Raw genomic sequence first — 14,093 nt, 5'->3', positions numbered from 1 at the left:
ATGCTTTAATTTCCATTCAAATGCTTCACACTACAAGCCTAAATATGCTTACCTGGAAATAAGGGCGAGTCACTTTTTCATAAACATATTAAAGACTGAGATATTTATTAATTTTTATCACACCTTATCTGCAAGGAGCTCAGAATGGTGCACCTCATTCTAACCTCCTCCATTTTATCCTCACAACAATCCAGTAAGGTAGGTTGGGGCCAAGGCAGAAGGACATACCCAAGGTCAGGGGATTTGAAGGCGGGTCTTCAAGATGCTAGTCCGATACTCACACCCTAACCACTGGTGGTGGAAAGTGCTGTCAAGTCACAAGCAACTTATGCCGACCCTGTAGGGTTTTCAAGGCAAGAGACATACGTACCTACAGAGGTGATTTAGCCATTGCCTGCCTCTACATAGAGACCCTGGACATCCGTGGTGGTCTCCCATCCAAAGGCTGACCCTGCCTAGATCAGGAAAGTCTCGGGCCATCGAGGTCGGAGCATCTCTAATCACTACAACACGATAATACAGAAGTTTAAGTACGATCCAGCTACACGATTTGCATGTTCCTATACCACTCAACGCAATTTAGATCTTGCCATGTTTGCTGACTTTAGACTTTGGGGGGGGGGAAAGAGCTGTAAAGTCACGTGCTCCCGTAGACAGGAGAGGGCGGCCCTCCGGGGAGAAATTCCCTCCCCTCCTCCCCACTCCTAAGACACCGCGCAGCGGAGCCATCAGCTAGGGAAAGCGTGCAGCCAGGATGCGCCGCGAAACCGCCATAAAGCCGTTGGCACAACGAAGGATGCAGGGGGCGGGGGGAGAAGAAGAAAGAGAGGGAAAGCTCCGAGAACACACGGCGAAGCCAGAAGGCCCGAAGCTCGGCGGCGCGCGTTCAAAACCCACAAGCCTCTCCGAGCCCGAGATGCACGTGCCCGTCCCGAAGGCGGCCGCGGGCCGCGCTGCCCCCTCCCCCCCGCTTTCGACTACACAGCTCGGCCGGCCCGCCCGAAGCCCGTCAGTTCCGCTGCAAAAGCCTCCGCCCGCGAATCCGCATGCAGCGCCTCACCCAAGCCCTCCGCACAAACGGTCGAAGGCGCCTCGATCCCCGCGCAGAGCAGGCGCGCTCTCGCCCACCACCCCGAACGAGGAGCCTCCCTGACACGCGAGGAGAGCTGCGCACTCGCGCCCGCCCCTCCCCCCCTCGGAGGCTTCGCGCCCTCTGTCCAATGGCCGCCGCAAACGGGTGTTAATTTTCTCAGCTGGCAGCACAGGCAGGAGATGTGTGTGTCAGACACGCGGAAACATTGCGCGCCCGCGCGCTTAAGAGTCGACGGGGCCCACGCGGGCGTTACCTCGCCCCTCCCCCCCGTCCCCCGGCAGTTACCGTGCAGTTGTTGAGCGAGGCGATGAAACTCCCCTTCCCTTCCCCCAACTTGGGCGGGGGGAAAAACACAGGCAAAACCGTAGCGCCCGACGGCATGAGAACGTGCGCACGCACCCATGTGACGTCGTCAGGGGCGCCTGAAGCGGCGCACGCGCGGGGCGAGCCCGCGCACCTCCTCCTACTCGCCTGTAGTTTGTCACGTGCCCGCGGGTCGCCTCTGTCTCTCCCCCCCCCCTTTCTCCAGTTGCGCCTGCCCGGTTGGCTTGGCCCCCGTCAGCTCTCGGGCGCGGAAAGGAAAGTTCTGGAACTCCCGCACCTTCCTGACCAGCCTGTCCAATGCACGCCAGCACTGGTGGAGGAGGGCTGAGGGGACCTAATGGCGGCCGGCCTGTTGTTTACGTTGCTTGACTTAACCGCTCTTTTAAGCCGTTTCTCCCCTCTCCCCCCCCCCCGCCGCCGCCGCCCCCCCTTTAATCGAAGCGCTCGTGTTCGACTTGCATTCTCTACCCCGCTGTCTCCCAGCTAGACCTCCTCCTCCCCCCGCTCCTGAACCCCGGTGGTGGCGGCGGTTTTGCGTGGGTGTGGTGTTATGGCGGGTAGCGCCGAGGCACGCCGGCCACCCACGGGCAGCAGTAGATAAACGTGGGAAGAAACGCGGGCAGCGTGTCGGCGACCCCAGAGACTGGCTGAGGAGGAAGCTTTGGCCGCCTGGTGTTTCACTCGAGCGAGCCTGTCGGTGTGAGCGGCGGCGGTTCGGGGTTTTGACACCAGACGGACGAAGCTCTTTTGTCTTATTAGGCAGTAGTGACGCAAACGGCAGCGCCTGGCAAAGCAGCCGGCCTTTCCCACTCGGCGCCTGTGAAGGCAGGGCCGGTATTCGTTGCTTTTCTTAACGTAGTTGCGAATATAAAATCTCCGTGCTTATCCCCTCATTCTTCAGCCTATCTATCCATTCGCACTCGGCCTCTCCCAATTGTTCACGCACGCAAGAGTCCTCTTGGGCGTCTCATGCTGTCAAATCCTCGCCGGGGACGGCCCCGTTCCTCGAAGCCTCCTGCCAGAACAGTTTCTCAAGGCACTGACTTCATGCTGGCTTCGTTGCTTCACAGCTCTGTTCCACATTTTACCCCAGTCAGCGATTAATTGTATTCCAGTCTGCAGAGAGATCTGGGTCACAAGAGAGAGGAGGTTGATAACAGACTTATGGTTACTTTCTCTTTGTGGCAAAATATGTCACATCTGAACATACACACATACCGTACATATTCATTTTGCAACCATTTTTTCTGTAAAGAGATTCCGCAGATGTAGCAACAGCAGATTTTCCAATGTCTTCTGTGTCTGTTTTTGAAAGTATCTTCTATAATGTTTGTGGGGCAGCCTATCAGCAGCTGAAAGTGCTTCTGCCCAGTGAAAATTCACAGTGTAGTTCTCATTGCAGATGTGAATACCACATGGCAGTTTTGTTGTTGATTATAGTTTTTATTAGGGAAAGGGGAGAACGTGTGAAGAAAACAAAACAAACCTGATTCATTTATAGTGTGTGAACTGAAGTGTCGCTCGGGTTATGAAACCAGCAGGGTACATTTTAAAACATTAGTAGAGCCTGCGTCTCAGACCTTTACTAGGCATTGCTAAATCTGTATTACTTTTTAACAATGGATGTTTATCCACCTTCTACATTTTATTTATAATTGCATCCATAATTATTTGTTGTACACTGTTTTCGCATGCGTTGTTTTGGGTGCTTTAACAAAACACCAGATTGGGATTCATAAATGTGGAACATAAACTATCTCTTTAAAACATCTCACTTTATAATTTTCCATCCTTTCCTTTGGTTAATGCTGCCCAGAATGTTCAATTCCAGTTCAGTCACTGAAATCACAAATTCATGAGGATTTTCAGATGATCAATTTATATAACCAATCCACAATTATTTTTATTTATTTGGTAAAAAAAAAAATGGAGATTCCTCAATAAGGAATATCACATTCTTCTAGCAGTTATACCTTAACATACTGTTGTTAGGGAAATGTGACAGAACTTCCACCACAGCTAACCAAGTAATCTCAAAACAGAATGGAGATTTAAACATCCCAGAAGACTTCAGAACTTGACCTAAATCTAGACTGAGCTTTATACAGATTTTTCAGCCCATAGTGTTGATACCTTTAGTGGTCTAGATCACACCAAAAATGCTTGGATACTAATAATAATAAATTGCACAAAACATTTGTGAAACTCAATTGCTATTGCTTCTTTCTGACAAGCTACATTTCTTCTCTTTCCACATATTAAACCATTTTATGATCTGGGCCATCCCTAGAGGTGCAAAGCATGGGGCCTGGAACAAGCTCTTGACCAGTCTTCCTATCTTGGGAGGCTACCGCCATTGATCACATGGGCAGAAGCCTACACAGACTCCACTGACCAGATAACTGGTCAGGTGGGTTGGGGCTGAAAGCCTGCTTGCAGCCCCAAGTCACCAGAACCAATCATCTTGTACAGCCCCTGCTGCCTGGTGATCAGCAGCTTTTTCAGGAAATTGTGGGGCTGGGGACAGTAGTCCCAAATTTCTCTATTCTAGGCATGGCAGTGGTCCAGACTGAAGAAGTGTTCTGGACCACAAATTGAACATGTATTAATAAAAGCAATGGTCTCTTGCTGTAATAAAACAAGTTATACAACAATAGGAATACTATACTGTTCTATGCATAATTAGACTTGTGATTTTAATATTGCATAACATAGCCAGGTAACATTTTTATATGAAAATAACTAAACATAAGCCTAACAAGCAGAGAAATATGGTCATCCTACAGAGCTATAATTTTTGGCCTTTCACCATTCCTCAATTCAAAATATTTTCCCTGTTCACATTTGTTCCTGAACAGGAGTATGGAAGCTACTGTGATAAGAGTAAGCTATCAAATCCCAAGACTGTGATCCCCTTCAACATTTAATCCAAATGTTCCCAATCCTGAATGTAGTGTCCATGGATCTGACATGACTTTCTTCTGTGCAAGAATAGGGATGGCATTCTGATTCTGACAGATATCTTGATTTGTGGACCTTGATTTTATTACAATTAGAACTTTCCTAATCGAGTTCTAACCCAAACTATGCCTATGGGAGTGCCTCACCTTAGCACCTGACTGTCTGGTTTCATTTCCCACTCTGAGGGAAAGGCATCTTGCAGCTTGGGTTATTCTCGCCTATTGTTAGGGGAGGCAGGACTAATTTTTTACTTCCTGTCTCCTAGGCGGGAATAGCCTGAGCTTCCAGTTTCCCTCCTGCCTTGCTGGGGAGCTCATGTAGGCAGCAGAGCTCTACTGTGATTATACTTAGCTTAGGGAAATTCCTTCTTCAATCTTTTCTTACCATTTTATCTCCGTCTAACCTCTACTTAAAAACAACAACTATCCTTTCAATATTTCTGTGAGTCCTTCCCTCCTCCTCCATTCTGATGCAAGCCCTGGCTAACATGGCGATGGTCATTTCCCGAGGCCAGAAGAAAGATTACTTTTTGTCAGAAGGGGATCATGATCGCACACTGCAAGCCAAGGAGATTGCGTGCTGCAAGTCCAAGGAGCTCTGGGCATTGAACAGCCCTCCGTCTGCCACGGCTGACATCAAATCTAAATCTCCCCTACTAGCCTATCCCTTGCAGGGTGGAAAACTATTTGGAGATCACCTTGATTGAATGTTAACAGAGATGAAAGATAAGAAGGACAAGAGTTTCCAGCAGCCCTTTTGTACCACTCATACCCTGCCTCGATTCAGGCAAGACCTAAAGCGATTTTATTGGTCAGGCAATCGTCAGTCCTTTCGTTGCCCAGGCCGTTTTCCACGTCCCTTCCAATACCAACAATTCCGAGGGGATAAAGGGGAAAAATTCCCCAAAAGAGGCAAGCAGTGATGCCATCTCTGCACCTGTGGGAGGAAGGTTGCAGCTCTTTCTCCCATGCTGGAAGTTTTCCCATCCGGATGCCTGGGTGCTGCAAGTGATAGAACAGGGATACCAAATTGAATTGAGGGCCAATCCATGAGATCAATTTGTCCATCAAACAGATCGGGAGTGTCAGGGTTAGCTCCTCTTTTTAGTACATACTATTTCAGTTAAAAAACAGCAACCCTTCCCACACCTTGAGTATCTCAGAAAAGGTGGGAAAGGCTCACTTGTAAACCTCTGTATCTGCTCTGCCAATTAGAGGGTTCATTTTGTATAGGACAGGGATACTGTCTCCAATTTGTCCAAATTTGGCAAAAAGATCATTTGAATGAGGGGTACAGTCCCTGAGAATTTCAATCCTATGGGGAGACACGTTAACTTAGAAAATTCCTTTCCATCTATATCAATGGAAATGACTGTCAGATTGATTTCCTAATCAAACTAGCTTTCTCCCCAATATTACAGAACCCAACTCAAGTTTTTAAAATGGCATATGGGCCAACTCTAAATCCAACATAGTATTTTTTTGGGGGGGCACACCCCTACAGATTTGTTTCATAGATGAAAAACACAATAATACTAGTTAAGTGTTTTTGAGAACTGTACTATTTGAGTGAACCACATTTTCAGTTTACCAATGACCACATGGCATAACTCCACTGAAGTAGATATAAGAATATGATCACAAACCAGGATTTGTGATCTGGAGCATAAATATTTATGAAAATGTTTGACACTTTGTTCCTTCTTCCCCCTTTATGCAGAATTATTTATTTTATGTATGATAACAGCTTTTATTTAATTGTTCTGTAACTGAATTGTGTATTCGCTGTGCTACATTGTTTTTATTTCATCATTCTTTAATTACATGATCCAGTTTTGTTGCATTATTCATTGTATGCAATAGCCTTTATTGCACTGTTTTTATAATCCTGTAATCTGTTTTGAATCTCAACAAGAAAAGCAGACAATAAATGAAGTAAATACGTTAGCAAATGACTGAAACTTGACAGCCATATTTCAGTCTGTTTAAAATTTATTCCCAACAGAGATTTCCTGATCATTGAATACTTTGAAAGATAACTTGTTATACTTGATTTTTTAAAACACAATATTTCATACAATTGCTATAGTATAAATAAATGAAGGTGCCTTATACTGAGTCAGACTATTTATATGTTGAGGTCCAGGGTCTCAGGTCCTTTCAGAGGGAGGTCTTTTATATAATCTACAACCTGATCCTTTAAACTGGAAATGCTAGGGATTGAATCCAGGAATGCTGTACCACTGAGTCACAGCAAATGTACAGAATTGTTTTTTACTATCATGTCATCAAAGAAGTATTCACCTAGGAAAATCTAACACCTCCCCCAGTTATTTACTTTAAAATTATGAGTAGGATGGCCTGTTGAACCACCAAGAACTTTCAGAATATACACTTTACAGGAGCAACCAGCATTAAGCCTCCTCAGGCCGAGCCTGCATTAGATAGTCTTTGAAGGCAGATGTCCTTCTTTGTGCTACCTATAAATCATAAATCCAGACCTTCAGTACGACTGTTTTCCTTAAGTCTGTTGCCACCTATGCCTAACTACTCTGGATTAGCGAAGCTGGACCTGAAGTTTGAGTACTCGGAGTGCAATCCTAAGCAAGTCTTCTTAAAATTCTACTCAGTTCTTTTCAATGGAGTTTACTTCCAGGAAAGTGTTCTTATGATTGTACTGTCAGTCTGCTTCTGGCTTTGACCCTGATCCTATCCTTTGCTTATAATACAAGGCACATTCATATGACCCTACTTCCCTTGATTCATCTCTAGCTGTGCTTCTGCAGCCATGTTCCTGCCTCACTCAGGTACTTGTTATTTTCCCAGTCAATGTAGCTGCTACTCCTGAAAATGAATGACCCAGACCCTGTACAGCTTTCCTATTTTCCCATATTGCCCCTTTTCAGGATAGCTGCTTGGATTCCACAGCAGTTCTTTCTGTGAGGTGATCCTGACTCAGCATCCTCAACCGCAATGCAGTAAGGACTGGACTGACTCAAGGTTTGACCCAGGGACAGACTGAGAAGGAAAAAAACAGCCTTGGAATAGGACCCTACATGGGAGGAAGAGAAGAAAGACTGCACAGCCAGTTCCATGCAGGGCTCAGCCAGGCGCCTCCTTCCGTGCCCCACATGGAGCTCTTCCAGGTGCCTCCTTCCCTGCTCCAAGTGTGACATGCCCCCCCCCCACTTGAGACTGGGGTGGCCCTGGCAGGGGACAGCTTCCTTAGTCCATTGACCCACTAGGACTTTTCCTGGTTTGCATAATGGCCAGTGCACCCCTGGTTTGACTTCAGAAGAACAAAGTATGTAAGGAATTTGGGAGGGGGTGCCATTCTGTGCTGCTTGCTCTTCCTTTTTTAAAATTAATATCTCTCCAAAGCCAGCTCTAGTGTAAATTTACTGACCCATGGGGTGACTCACATCAGGATATTTACTAGGCAGGCTATGTATTTAGGGGTTAATTTGCCATTGTCTCCCCAGTCGTCTACACTTTACTCACAGCAAACTGGGTACTCATTTTACCGACCTTGGAAGGATGGAAGGCTGTGTCAGCCTTGAGCTGGCTACATGAAAGTGACTTCTGTCAGGATTGACCTTAGGTCACAAGCAGAGCTTCAATTGCAATGCTGCAGTTTACCACTCTGTGCCACAGGGCTCATCTAGTAAATACACAGGCTTAATTTTAGCTTTACATCTTTTACAGAAATGAACTGCTCATTGTTCCTACAAAAGTAGTTTTCAAAAATTGCAGAAAAGGCAGGAAGATTAATTGATTAGAAAAACCCTCTCACGCATTTAACCGTATTCTTCAAAACATACCAGTAGTTTAAAAATGATAAATCTTAAAGTACAAAGTATTCTTACTTTAAATAAAAATGTATTACACAGCAATAATTTGTTTTGTCCCCACTATTTGAAAACAATTTACCTATGTTATCCTTTTATGATGCTCTTTCAAACACAGTGTACACCACTGTAGGGGAAAAAGGAAGAGTTTCCAAAACTGTAGATGAGTATGAATAAGCAACCTGAGTACAAGAACTGAAAACCGGATGAAATAACTAGAAGAAAGGAATAAATTATTTTAGGGAACTGCTGAGTGTTTGTTTCCCCTCATATCCTGAGTGGCTTTCTGCAAATGTATCTGAAAGAAACCGGATCATAATACTTGAGCAGCTTTTATCTTATACATCACAGTCCATCTCCAAAGATTTGTGTGCATAAACAGCCCTTTTTGCGCATATTACTTACCATGGGTGTAATTCTGGTGCCCATTCAAATGAGCAATCAAGTACAGATGATATCAGTTTGTTCTGACATTTGAATGCACAGCACTATCCACATTTTGGCACTGTTACAGTATAATCTTGAGAGTTACAGCCTTGGAAGCCATATGTCTTCAATGGACTTAGAAGGTTGTAACTCTGCTTAGGATGGCACTGAAAGTCACCTATAAGGACCTTTTTATTTAAAGTATGACTGGAGGATATGCCTTTTTGACACACAAATTCTTGATGCCTGTTGTAAATAAAAATAAATAAATCCAGGCACTTTTCACTTAGCATCTAGGCGATCCTTCAAAAACTGAAATTTTATTTTTAAATGTTGCTTTTAATTGTCTCCTCTCAAAAGTATTCTTTCCCTAAGAGCTGCAAGTCTGTTTAATCCATATTTTCAGCTTGAATTATGTAAAACGGTGATACTCAGTGGCTCAGAAGCCACAATTGGCTCTTTGACATGCCACCTGTGGCTCTTCTGAACACTATTTCCCAATGTAGGACCTGCCCCACATTTCAAGAAAGCGAACAAGGCCCTTCGCTAGTGTGGTTTGTGACTGGCAGGTGGTTCCCACCTCAAAACAAATATTGTTGGAGGAAGAGGCCTCCTTGAGCTGTAAGCCACATGCCAGGAATGGAAGTAAATGTGGCTCTTTTGGTTGATGGTAATTGCAAATGGGGGTCTCTGCAAGCTGTGGAGTGAGTAACGTGGATGTACACAACAGACATTTGGGAAGGGGGGTATTGTGTTCTTAGGCCTCCCTCTTCATTCCCTCCTATTTGCATGAACAGTGTAGCTTAAGCTTGGAAGCCACCATTAATCATCTCTAAGCCATAGAGATAAATATGTATTTTGGAGTGAAGTTTCATTTCCTGAGATACCAATGGATTGTTTTTCAGTCATTCTTGATTCAATATCTTTAACATGACAGTGGAGGGGGAGGATGGAACCCTTTCCAGTTGGCTCCAAGTCTATCCCTGCTCCCCTCCCCCATGGCTTTGCTTTACAGGAGGCTTAGAAGGCTCAGAAATATTGCTGAGGTTGCATAGCAACCACCAAAAAAGGTGATTGAGAGTTCAGTGGGCATTCTATTCTAAAAGCCATAGGCATTTTTTTTATTATTGAGGAGGGTTAAGCTAGAATCAATTTTATTAGTCTTTAAGGTGCCACTGGATTCCTGTTTTACTTTGCTGCTAAAGCTAACACAGCTACCCACCTGTAATTTTTAAAAACTAATTTTAAGATTTTCTATTTTTCAGTCCTCTAGTAAAGAGGTCAATGTTAGTTCTGTTGCATATGTTTGGTTGGACATCAACAATCCTTAAGAAGACTGAGGGTACATGCTATCAGTACTCTTGTGATTTGTTGACTTTTTTTGTCAGTTTGTTCTAAAATGTTTCTCTTTTTGTTTCCATTAAGCTCTAAAAGGCAACAGATAGTTGTAAACCTGTGTCTGGACTGAACCATTTCAAACTGCAGGTGAGAAGTTAGTTGTCTGAATTTTCCATGTAAAAAAAATAAAAAAATCTTCTGCATACAGAAAACTAGATGCCAGGGATAATGGTTCTAGGGTCTACCACAATTCTCTCCATTCTTCCAGGTTCATGATATACTACATCCATGATCTCTTATAATTACAAGTACTCTCCTTTCCCTTTCCTGGCTTAAAAGCTTCTGACATTAGCATATAAGCTTATATACATTACACCTCTTTTGTGTGCAAACTTTCATACAATTCTTTGGTCTCTGCTTAAAACCCACTTTGAGGATCTAAAACATTTACATAGTCATCTGTACTAGGGGAGTCATTCCTGAAACAGATGCTCCTCAGTTTGTCAACTTTCCTCTAGAAGTCAGTTTAAAAGCTGCTATGCACCCTTTTTATGGTAAACATAGGCTTAGCCTGTCCCAAAATGCTTCCCAGTGACTATGATGCCCCCTGGGATCCCCGCCTCATTGGGATCCCCATTTTTATGCCTCTACACGTGCACATCTTAGCATGGGCCCAGCAATGAAAGATGGAGTCTGCATGAAACGAATATAAAAATTACAGTGAGTCAAGCTGAGGCCATGAGAGGAATGTTAAGGCAGCTCCTTCATCTATTAAGGGAAAGCCCATCTCTGGAGGGAGTCAACCAGAGGGCCATTTTCCCGAAGGACCCTGGAGCCTCCTCCCTGATAATTTGATTTGAATGAATAACCCAGGCAAAAAGCAACAGGCCAATCCCAGCTATTTCAGGTCTCTGCCCTGATTCAATCATGCAAACTACCCTGCTATCGATATTAACAATATCTAACCTCTCAATCTCCCCAAAATAATATTTCCAATACTGTATTGTGAATAAAGAAAAATTATCCTCCACAATGCTGACAATGACTTTCTTTCAAACTAGTCCATCGGCCAACTCCTGGCCTTTGTTAAGGGCCATCAAGCACTGCCCAGTCCTTTTGTTAAACCAAGCCAAAATTGTACTCTAAGCAGGTAACCTTATCATCCCAGCTTGATATAATCATGCCCACATTTGGGCTTGTTCCTTACTCCTCCTACTCTCCTAACATGCAAACCTTCCAGTAGGATTCAAAGTTTCTAGTTGGAACCCAGTCCCACCTTCTCAATACAACTAAACCTATATAAAAAGTTACCCCTCAGCTCCTCCAACTTGTAGCAGGTTTGAGATCCCCACCTGTTACCCCAGCCTCTTGGTTGGCCCCTCTGGTTCTCAACCCCGTTCTGCTGTGCTTCTCCTGGCTGGTCAATTTCTGTCCAGAGCTGCATCACTGTCTTCAGGACCGGGCTTCTATGTGTTTTGGTTTCCTCCTCCTTTTCTTAGTCTCCCCCCCTGCCCCCCCAGGCAGGTAGCTTGGTAGGGAAAGATGTAACTGTTTTAATAATGCCCTTGTTTTTCCATTCTGTAAAACTATTTTCTTTGCAAAAACCACTTAACCTTTTAAACTCATGTTCTCTTTCTGTTAGTACCTATTTTATTCTAAAAAGCTTATTTGTCCCATTCTTTTGAATGCTGGTTTGCATCACAGCCTTGGTATACGTAGGGGTAAAGATCTCAATATTAATATCCCATAATACATGTGTTTTCTCCTTGCTAGCAGAAGGATGCTTTTGCTGCATGTGTACTAGCAATTTGGGTAACACCTAACAAACCCAAACTGTCTTTTCCAACATCACTATCTCATGGCCTGTCCAGTTGGCCCTGCATGTGCGATAGGTTAACATATATGAAAGTGCTACCATGGAAACTGGATCATCAGACCTCAGTGTCTCACCTGGCAATCCAAAACTGCTTCAAGGCCTTCAAGACGACATTTTCCAATGTTGTTGGTTCTATGTGTACCACAACCATTGACTCCTCACCTGGACTATCTAGAGGAAACATAATGTCACAACCTTCCCAGCAGGCAGGGACTATGCAGTCAACATTCGTACCACAAACCTGTTTCTATGACCCTAATTATGAATCTCCTGCTACCAGAACCTCAGGCACTCAGCCTGCAGGCATACATTGGCAGTTACTGTGAAACATTCATTTTAGAATACTAAAGGTAAAGAAGACATTAGAATGAGTGCCAAGCTACATGTTATGTTAACTCAGTGGGCAAGTAACTTGACTCAGCTTGTCTGGAATACTGAAGGTCTCTTTTCACAAGCTGTTCCTACAAGCAGGAAGGCTAGAGAAGCTTGAAAAGCTGGTTTCCTCCTTGGCATCCCTACATTTCTTAGAGAGAACATATCAGGCTCACCTTCAGTTGAACAACTTATTTTTTAAAAAAAGATGTAGACTGGCTGAATATTGTGCCCCTTTTAAAATCTTTAGTATCTAATTTCCCTGCGTCTCCTCCTAAATGCCAGGGAAAAACAGCCAACAAATTATAAATTAAATTATTTCTAGTGCAAGTCGAATGACACTTGAGAAACAAACTCCCCCCCCCCCCTTTGAACTGTGTGCTGAGGACTGGTAAACTCCCTGGAGCAGGACTTAGTTAAAATTGCCAAAATTGCTTTCTACCAGCAGAATACACAGTAAGGTTCTAACCCAACAGCTGGAGCAGACAGCTAACCCTTCCTTCCCTTCAAACAAAAAGCTGCTCAGCCAATGAAGAATAAGAGTAACTGCCCTGTTATGAGGAGCACAGGGATGTCAAGAGAGGAAACCAGATGACGTTTTGCCTGCTGCACTACAAAAAGGTAGCTGTTCTGAGTTCTAAACAAGGAAAATGGAACTTGTGGAATATAATGTAGCATCAGTAACATAATGCATTGCATGGCTCTTTGGCTGTGTACACAACATTTAAAAAGAACTTCTACAGACAAGTGGAAAAAAGAGCACAATCAATATGGCAAAAAGTTGCAAAATGTGGATTAGACCAGCAATCTGTCAGTGGAAGGCACTGGCAGTTGCTGATCTGTGCCATGTCTCTTTTGCCCCCAACTCTACCCCCAAGGAGACCCTTCCAACCTGCATAGCTCAGGGGGCTGTAGGGAGGAGGGGAAAGGGGGTAAAATTGCATTTTTGCATCTTGTGCCAATACAGCTTGCACCTGCAGAAGAGGGAGAAGGGGAGATACTGCCTCTTTCCCCCCTCTTATGCACAGCCCCTTGACCAGCACAATTGTTAATTCCACATGGACCCCACAACCCCAAGAATCAACCTTCTCAGGATTGGGACTGCTGAGGGAAACATGGCAAAGATCTGCCACTGCCTTCCACTAATGGATCGCCTCATGTTTTCTTAATTCTTATTCACCATTTTGATAGGAAACTTAGTAACCTCTTGAGTTGAAATGTATTTTATTAGCAAAAATTGTAAGAGTTAACTGTACAAAACTATAATTTCCTTTACATACTTTTACACTCACAAGTGAACTTTTACACAAGTGAACAGTGTCTCCAGACCCTTGATTACCACTTACAAAATAAATAAAAAAATACATCTTGCAAATGAAATTTCTGTAGACTACCTAGTCCTAAGAGTTTGGTTTAGTTGCAGCAGCTCAATGTGGTTTGTATTTCAGCAGCTAAGTTAATATCCAAAGCCTGGAAAAAAGAGTCAGAGGAACTAGCCAAATACATTTAAAAAGTAAATGCTGATTCTCTTGAATCTGGGGCCTCCTTCACACACAGCCACATGGGATCTATCCAACCCATGGTGCTATCTCATATGACTGTGATGTACATGTGAATACTGTACCTGTACAAGTGGATCCAATTTCACCCAATGTCCCCCCTAGCAGGCTGCCAATCGGGTGGGAAAGACATGTGCAATGCTCCCCCAACCCCTCAATGCTTGAGGTAATCACATGCATATTGCTGCTGCATAGTATAGAACCATGGGGAAGCAATTCCCCTGTGGTTGCATTAAGATCTATAAAGTATTAGTGAGAAAAAATGTTTGTATGCATGCACAAAGTATTCTTTTCAGA

The sequence above is a fragment of the Euleptes europaea genome, chromosome 6 (genome assembly GCF_029931775.1).
Source record: "Euleptes europaea isolate rEulEur1 chromosome 6, rEulEur1.hap1, whole genome shotgun sequence".
Classification (NCBI taxonomy): domain Eukaryota; kingdom Metazoa; phylum Chordata; class Lepidosauria; order Squamata; family Sphaerodactylidae; genus Euleptes; species Euleptes europaea.
This window is presented reverse-complemented; position numbering follows the sequence as displayed.